We start from the raw sequence: 8,664 nt of genomic DNA on the forward strand, positions 1-8,664 counted from the left end.
AGCTCTACATCGACGATGCAAACTGGGGCCCCGACGCCGGCTCAATTGAGTACAGGTACCGGGTCCCCTTCGGCGGAATTCACGTTTTCATTGGCAAGATTGGTGAGCCGGGCCCTGAGCCGGGTCTCTGCGCTGATCTCATCGAGACGGCTCAGCTTGCGCGACCCGCCCAGGCCCGGCCCGCCTTAAGGCATGCCTTTGTGGGGTGCATCCATGGAAGACTCTCCGATCGATCTAGATCTGGTGATGAGACGGCCGCCGGCTCTGACGGTGAGTCGGCCACCGATGAGTCAAACTCGTTGTACCAACTTCAAGATGGCAGGCTCATGGGTTGTTCCAATGGTGACAGTATTTCGGACCTTTTTGAGCCGCCAAGTCAGGTTGGAGTTTTTATGGCTGGTGCGCAGCCTGTTCAGAACCCCGCTGCTGGAGCGGGAAACCCGGTGCCTTCTCCAGCTCAGGTGCTAATGGATCTCACGGACAAGATGACGGCCCTGTTAACCGCCACGGTTGACCCGGCGGATCAAGCTCAGCATGATGCGGAGGTGGCGCAGTTAAAATTGGATCTAGTGAAGGCTAAGGAGGATCTTGCAGCGGAAGGAATCAGACTGGCTGCGGAGAGGGCCGCTCTCGATGCCCAAACTCAGCTGATCCAGGCGCAGTCCTTCCAACTCACGATGGATCAGAACGCGGCCACTGAGGTCATGAGAAGGAGGCATCAAAAGGCCCAATCTAGACTCCCTCCGGTTTACGATCCACGCAACCTTTTCAACACGCCAAGTGCAGGGTCTAGTAACCCGCCAGGGGTCATAATGCCAGGGACCCCTATTCAGCCACAAGTGATGGGGCCTCCCCAGGTGCCCCCTGCCCCGCCTCAGTACGTGCCAATACCCCCGAGTCATTATAATAACCCGCTGGAGAACATGGTCGCTGCGGCAGCACGGCTGGCGGCTCTCCCAGTTGACGGCGACTCTCCGACGGCTATTGAAACCCGCTGGGTCAGGGAACTCCTTCAGACGGCACTGGCACAGCAGGAGGCGTATTCCTACAGCCGGGATAGGATCTACTCGACCCCTCACCCGGGTCAGAGCCCGAGTTACAACAGGCACATGGCCTCAGCGACCGGCTCAAGTAACGTCCGACGCCACGACCCGCCCCCTGGCCACGGCCCGGCTTTTAACGGAGCCTTTCACGCAGCAGACCAGGACAAAGCACGGCAAGAGGCGGAGCAAGTGCCTCAATTGACGGCTTATCAGACCCCCCGGCTTATCCGACGACCTCCATCGACGTGGGTATCCCTACCAGGACCGGGGGCATCCCTTGTTTAGTGAAAGCTATCCGTAATGAACGTCTACCCAAGGACTTCAAAGGCCCTAGAAAGGTGCCTAATTACACAGCTGACTTACAACCCGCAGCCTGGATCGAGAGTTATGAGATGGCTATGGAGCTGCTGGAGGTCAGTGAGGCGGCCATGGCCAAGTATTTCACCATGATGTCAGATGGGACTGCCCGCACTTGGTTGAAAGGGCTACCACCGAATTCCATTGGGTCTTGGGCTGAGCTGAAAGCCCGGTTCATCCAAAACTTCAAAGATACCTGTAGGCAGTCTATGTCAATTGTGGATTTGACTAACTGTAAGCAGCAGGAGGGTGAATCCATGACCCATTGGGTTCGCCGGGTTAAGGAGATCATACATTCATCAGATAAGATGGATGCCGGCTCTGCAGTCTTAATGTTGGAACAGAATTGTCGCTTCGTGCCCCTGAAGATGAAACTCGGGCGGCTTAAGCGCGATTGCAGTGATATGGGTACACTAATGGCGGCTCTTGTCAAGTACGCCGATTTTGATGGTACCAAGGATCCCCCTTCAGATGATGAAAGGACAGGGAAGGGAAAGAAGAACGGCAATGGCAAGGGTCCTCAGTTTAACCCGGGGAAGCAAGGAGGAGGCAAGCGCAAGGCCGATGGCAGCCTAGAGTTTGTAGCCAACACCAACTCCCAAGGTAATAACCATCGACGCAAGGGGAGGCCCCCTCCCCGAGGCGGCGGGTCAGGTCCGACGCTGCAGCAGCTGTTGAATGAACCTTGTCCAAGGCATGGCTCTAGAGAGAAGCCAGCGACTCATCTGTGGAAGGATTGCGCAATCATGAAGGCCTTTAAGAATTACAATGGCCCGGGCGGCGGCTCAGGCGCGGGCGGCTTTCATGGCGCGGGCGGCGGCTCAAATTCCGGTCCTCAGAACGGTCAAGGGGGCTTTAATCAACAGTCTGGCCAGGGTCATCAACAGCAGCAGGGGGGTTATCAGACCAATCCAAAGCAGCTTAGTGGTGGATTGTATCATGTGTTTACCACTAGTCTGTGCAAGCGATATCAGAAGCTTCACAAGAGGGCTGTGAATGCCGTTGAGCCGGCGGTCCCACGCTACTTGCGGTGGTCTGAGCAGCCTATAGTGTGGAGTAGGGAGGATCACCCTCCCTGGGTGGATAACCCGGGCCACTTGGCCTTAGTGGTGGCCCCTTAAGTGGGAGGATATAAGTTCACAAAGGTGCTCATGGATGGAGGCAGCAGCATCAACATCCTCTATTATGAGACTTTTCGCCGTATGGGGTTGCTTGATAAGAACCTCAGCTAGTCAAACACTATCTTCCATGGTGTGGTACCTGGTAAGTCGGCTTATCCAGTCGGCAAGATCGAATTGGAAGTGGCTTTTGGTGATGAGAACAACTACATGGTGGAGAAATTGACCTTTGAGGTGGTCAAGATAAGAAGTCCATATCATGCTATATTTGGGCGGCCGGCTTACGCCAAGTTCATGGCACGACCGTGTTATGTGTACTTACAGCTCAAGATGCCGGGTCACAATGGGACTATTACGGTTCACGGCAGCCGGAAAGTGGCTCTGGAGTGTGAGGAAGGCGATGGGGCTTATGCAGAGTCTGTTTGTGCTACAGAGGAGTTGAAGTTTTACAAAGACAATGTTGACCCAACAGATATGACCTCTCTGAAAAAGCCGACTACGGAGACTGAGCCGGCGATGAAATTTAAGTCGGCTGATGAAACTAAGCTTGTTGATTTTGTTCCAGGAGATTCATCTCAGCAGTTTAGCATCAGTGCCAATCTGGATCCAAAATAGGAAAGCGCGCTCATCGAGTTCATCCGTGAGAATAGGGACATCTTCGCATGGAAACCTTCTGACATGCCAGGTGTACCTAGAGAACTCGCTGAGCATACTCTCAATGTTGATCTGAAATTTAAGCCGGTCAGACAGTTCCTTCGGCGGTTTAATAAAGAGAGGCGGAAAGCCATTGGAGAAGAAGTGGCCCGGCTCTTGGCGGCCGGGTTTATCGTTGAAGTCTTTCACCCAGAGTGGTTAGCTAACCCGGTGCTCGTACTCAAGAAGAACGGCACCTGGCGGATGTGTGTGGATTACACGGACTTGAACAAGGCGTGTCCGGCTGATCCTTTTGCCCTCCCCCGTATTGATCAAATCATTGATGCTACGGCAGGTTGTGCACGCTTAAGTTTCTTGGATGCTTATTCTGGTTATCATCAGATTAAGATGGCAGTTAAGGACCAGGAGAAGACGGCGTTCATCACTCCCTTTGGAGCCTTCTGCTATGTGTCTATGCCCTTTGGACTCAAGTGTGCACAGGCAACTTACCAGCGTTGTGTGCAGAACTGTCTTCATAAACAAATTGGGCGCAATGTTCATGCTTATGTGGATGATATTGTGGTTAAGTCCATAAAAGAGGAAACGCTGATAGATGATTTAAGGGAAACCTTTGATAATCTCCGGGTTTACAAGATGATGCTTAACCCGGCCAAGTGTGTCTTTGGTGTTCCTGCAGGCAAGCTCTTGGGCTTCTTGGTTTCTGACAGAGGCATTGAGGCTAACCCGGAGAAGATCAAGGCCATCACCTCCCTGGCTAAGCCGGCGTGTATAAATGACGTTCAGCGCTTGGCGGGTCGCATTGCTGCGTTAAGCCGATTTATAAGCCGTTTGGGTGAGAAGGCCATGCCCTTATATCAGTTGATGAAGAAAACTGATAACTTTGTCTGGAATGATGCAGCTAATACCGCCTTTGAGGATTTGAAGAAGCAGCTGGCAGAGCCCCCAGTCCTTGCTGCTCCGGTTGATAAGGAGCCCTTACTACTGTATGTGGCGGCAAACGCACGAGCCGTCAGTGTAGCTATTGTGGTGGAGCGCAAGGAGGAGGGTAAGGAGCATCCGGTTCAGCGGCCGGTTTATTATGTCAGCGAAGTGCTCATTGAGTCCAAGCAGCGGTACCCGCATTGGCAGAATCTGGTGTATGGTGTGTTCATGGCAAGCCGGAAACTTAAGCATTATTTTCAGGGTCATCCCATCACTGTGGTCAGCTCTGCCCCCCTTGGCGATATCATTCAAAACAGAGAGGCCACAGGGAGAATTGCTAAGTGGGCTATAGAACTTGGACCTCATGGTCTCAAATATGTGCCACGCACTGCTGTTAAATCTCAGGCCTTGGTGGATTTCATCAATGATTGGACAGAGTCACAAGTGCCCGAGCAAAAGCCGGATAACACATATTGGACTATTCGCTTTGATGGGTCCAGGCAGTTGGAGGGCTCGGGGGCTGGCGTTGTATTGGCTTCCCCTAAGGGTGACAAGTTCCATTATGTGCTACAGTTGATGTTTCCTTGCACTAACAATGCGGCTGAGTACGAGGCCTTGCTCCACGGTCTTCGGATGGCTAAGGAGATGAGCTTGAGCCGGGTAAGGTGCTTTGGTGACTCAGACTTCGTGGCTCAACAAGTATCAGGCAAGTGGGATTCTAAGGATCCTCTCATGGCGGCTTATCGCCGCGAGGTTGATGCCATTGCTGGGCACTTTCAGGGCTACCAAGTGGAGCACATTGATCGCAGGAAGAACGAGGCGGCTGATGCTCTAAGCCGGCTGGGCTCTCAGCGAAAGCCGGTGCCGCCTAACACTTTCCTGGACGTCCTGTATAACCCTTCGGTTAAGTTGCCTACAGAGGAAGACTTGGCTATCCCTGACCCGGAGGCACGACTGGTGGCGGCTCTTCATGTCATACCAGACTGGACAATGCCATATCTGGCTTATATAACCCGGGGAGAGTTGCCTGAGGATGAAACTTTGGCCAGGCAAATAACCCGGCGGGCTAAGTCAATGATCGTTATCGATGGCAAGTTGCATCATCGTAGTGTTACAGGAGCATTTCAGCGTTGTGTCTCCCCTGAGGAAGGTCAAGAGATCTTGCGTGAGATCCATGAAGGGGATTGTGGCCATCATGCTGGCTCAAAATCCCTTGTGGCCAAAGCTTTCCGTCATGGTTTTTATTGGTTGACGGCTCATGCTGATGCAGAGGACTTGGTCAGTAAATGTGATGGTTGCCAGAGGTTCTCACGACGGGCTCATGTGCCAGCTCAGGAGCTGAGGATGATCCCAATCACTTGGCCCTTTGCGGTTTGGGGGCTTGATATGGTTGGGCCTTTTAAAAGGTCCAAGGATAAGAAGACCCACCTCTTGGTGGCAGTTGACAAATTCACAAAGTGGGTGGAAGCTGAGCCAGTTAGCAAGTGCGATGCAGCCACGGCGGTTCAATTTATGAAGAAGGTGATTTTCCGCTTTGGCTTTCCGCACAACATTATAACTGACAATGGCACCAATCTCTCCAAAGGCGCCATGGAAGAGTTTTGTCAACGAGAGCATATCCGACTTGATGTTTCTTCAGTGGCTCATCCTCAATCCAATGGTCAAGATGAGAGAGCTAATCAGGAGATTCTGAAGGGCATCAAGCCCCGGCTTTTGGTCCCTTTGCAGCAGACGCCGGGTTGTTGGGTGGAGGAGTTGCCCTCCGTCTTATGGAGTATCAACACTACTCCTAACAGGTCTACAGGCTTCACGCCTTTCTTCATGGTTTATGGAGCAGAAGCAGTCCTTCCTAGTGACATCTGTCACGACTCACCTCGCGTGGCGGCTTACGTTGAGACGGATAATGAACAGGCGCGTCAAGATGCTCTTGACTTGTTGGACGAACAGCGTGATGTGGCAGCAGCCCGTTCAGCGATTTACCAACAAGGCCTGCGCCGTTATCATAGCTGCCGGGTCAAATCCCGGGTCTTCTAGGAAGGCGACCTTTTGCTCCGGCTCATCCAGGATCAAACAGATGCACACAAGTTAGCCCCACCTTGGGAAGGGCCCTTTGTGGTCAGCAAGAACTTGCACAACGGGTCATATTACCTCATTGACATTCGGGAGCACAAGGATTCACGTAAGTCGGAGGAAGAGACCCGTCGGCCGTGGAACATAGCTCAGCTTCGGCCTTACTACACTTGAGCCACCGGCTCTCGTGGTATACATATTTCTCTCAGCCATGTACATATTATGATAAGCAATAAAGCAGGACCTCTGTCCTTTTTTCTCCTCCGAATATGCACGTGTTGTTTACATGATGACTTAAAGGAGGATCCGGCTTATGATCGTATTCGAATCTAGCCGTAAGCCGTAAAGTCAATTGGGGGCTTCCTGTTCAAACATGGGTCGTATTCGAAACAAAGAGAACATAGCTGTCGATACCCATTTGATTGGCAAAGTGCCGAGCTCATTGGGAGGTTACCTTTGGTCATATTTGAATCATAGTTTAACCCCTCTGAGAACCGACGTGGATCATATTCGAATCAGCGTCGTTAAACAATTCTAAAAATCACTTGGGGGCTTCCTCTTCAAACATGGGTCGTATTCGAACCAAAGAGAACATAGCTGTCGGTACCCTCTTGATTGGCATCACCACACCCACTGGGGGCTATATGATCGTATCCGAATCTTGGCTTAACCCCTTTGGGCCGGGTCTCTGGTCGTATTCGAACCGGAAGCCCCTAAGTTCCTCTGCTTTATCACAAGTTTACTCTGATTATGTCAAGGTGTGTACGGCCGGGGTCTCACTTTACTGGCTTAACTTTGGTTTACAGTGTTCGTTGAACGCCATGGGTGTCATTACGACAGGTAAATCGGAGTTAAGATACCAACCTTGTTACCCGGGTTATTTAAACCGGAAGTATGCTTACAGGCCGCTAAGTGTGTTATTACGGCTGTGTTAAGGATATCATGGAGGACCAATCTTTTTTGATTCATATTCCGGGTTATCTATCCAAAGCACCTGATTCTCAGGGCGGTAAGCCGCCTTGAGACTTGTGATTTGCCTTTCTATGCAGGATACTTAAAGGCACCTCTTTGAGGTTGAGAAAAACAAAGGGATGATTTTGACCCGGAGAAACATCAAAGAGACAACTTCAAAGGACTTTCGCATTTAATACGTGCACGATGGCACGGCAGAGATGAACTGTTGCACCTACTCTATTACAAAAACTCATCAAGTCTAAAAACGGGTGGAGCATTATTTGGTAAACCACCAGCCGAGTCACGATGCCCGCTGAGTTGAAGTCTCCGGCTCGTTCCTGTCTTCTCCTCCGGCTGATCCCAAGACCTGGAAGGTTGATGACTTCCAGTCGATGCCGCTGAGAGCTTCGAATTGGGCTTCCTCGTCAATTAACCCGGCCGGGTCAATCTCCGGGGCGAAGGTGTGCTGAGGAGCCGGAGGGATCAGGTTGAGGGCTTCATAGCGAGGGGTTGGAATCCTCTGATTCTCCGCATCATAACCCGGCTGGTACTTGGTTAGATCCGTGTCGTTCCCGATAAGGGTGGCCACCGGGCGTACCGCCTTCACGCAGGTTGTGAAATCCTTTTGGTCGAAAGCTGAGCCGTCTTCCTTCAGGCTTGGATAACCCAGGGCGATGTCTGCCGGGTCTAGCTCCGGCAGGAATGCCTTGGCCCGGCTCAGCGCGGCGATTGCTCCGGCTCTCGCAGAGGCCCGTCGCAGCTCTTGGATCCGCTGAGGCAGAACGGCGAGCCGGCGCAGGACTTCAGCCAGGTGAGTTGGCACCTCGTTGGATAGGGCCACCACAGCTAAGGCCCGCTGTGACCCGGTGTAGAGCTGTTCCACCAGGGTATACACGGCCTTTAGCTTGGTGACCACACTCTGGTTGAGGTTGGCACTTCTGGGGCCTGTTTAACAGAATCAGATAAGCCGGCGGCAAGGATGAATAATGAGATATAAACCTTCCAACATTGATGAAAGCCGGTGAGGCGACTTACCGAAGATGGCGGCCACCATTTGGGAAACCTGGCGCTTTAGGCCGGAGAGCTCGGCGGTCTTCTCAGAGAGAGCCTTCTCCGCCTGTTCCGCCCGGGTCACCAGTGCGGCCTTCTCTTTGGCCCAGGCTTTTCGCTCAGCATCAAACTCGGTCTTCACCTTTTCTTGAGTGGCGATGCTGGATACAAACTTGGCGTTTGCCTTCCGGGTCTCCATCTCCTGCATTTTCAGCCGGGTCTTGAGATCCGCAAGGTCTGCCTCTAGTTTCTTGCCAACAGCCTGCATATATTTCTGGGTTATTAACAGTTATTATATAAGTCCCAAGCTTTTTCCAAGCAAAGACACTTGGCACTTGGGGCTAATGCATATTGAACGTATCTATCTACATACTGCCGACTCAATTGAGTAAGTCGAAACCTAAGTCTACAACATATTCAATCATAAGTCGTCGACTTGGGGGCTAGCATGGCAAAGGTAACTATGCAGTAAGTAAGAAGACAGCAGAAGGATACCT

Source organism: Triticum aestivum, chromosome 2D (genome assembly GCF_018294505.1).
Source record: "Triticum aestivum cultivar Chinese Spring chromosome 2D, IWGSC CS RefSeq v2.1, whole genome shotgun sequence".
Classification (NCBI taxonomy): domain Eukaryota; kingdom Viridiplantae; phylum Streptophyta; class Magnoliopsida; order Poales; family Poaceae; genus Triticum; species Triticum aestivum.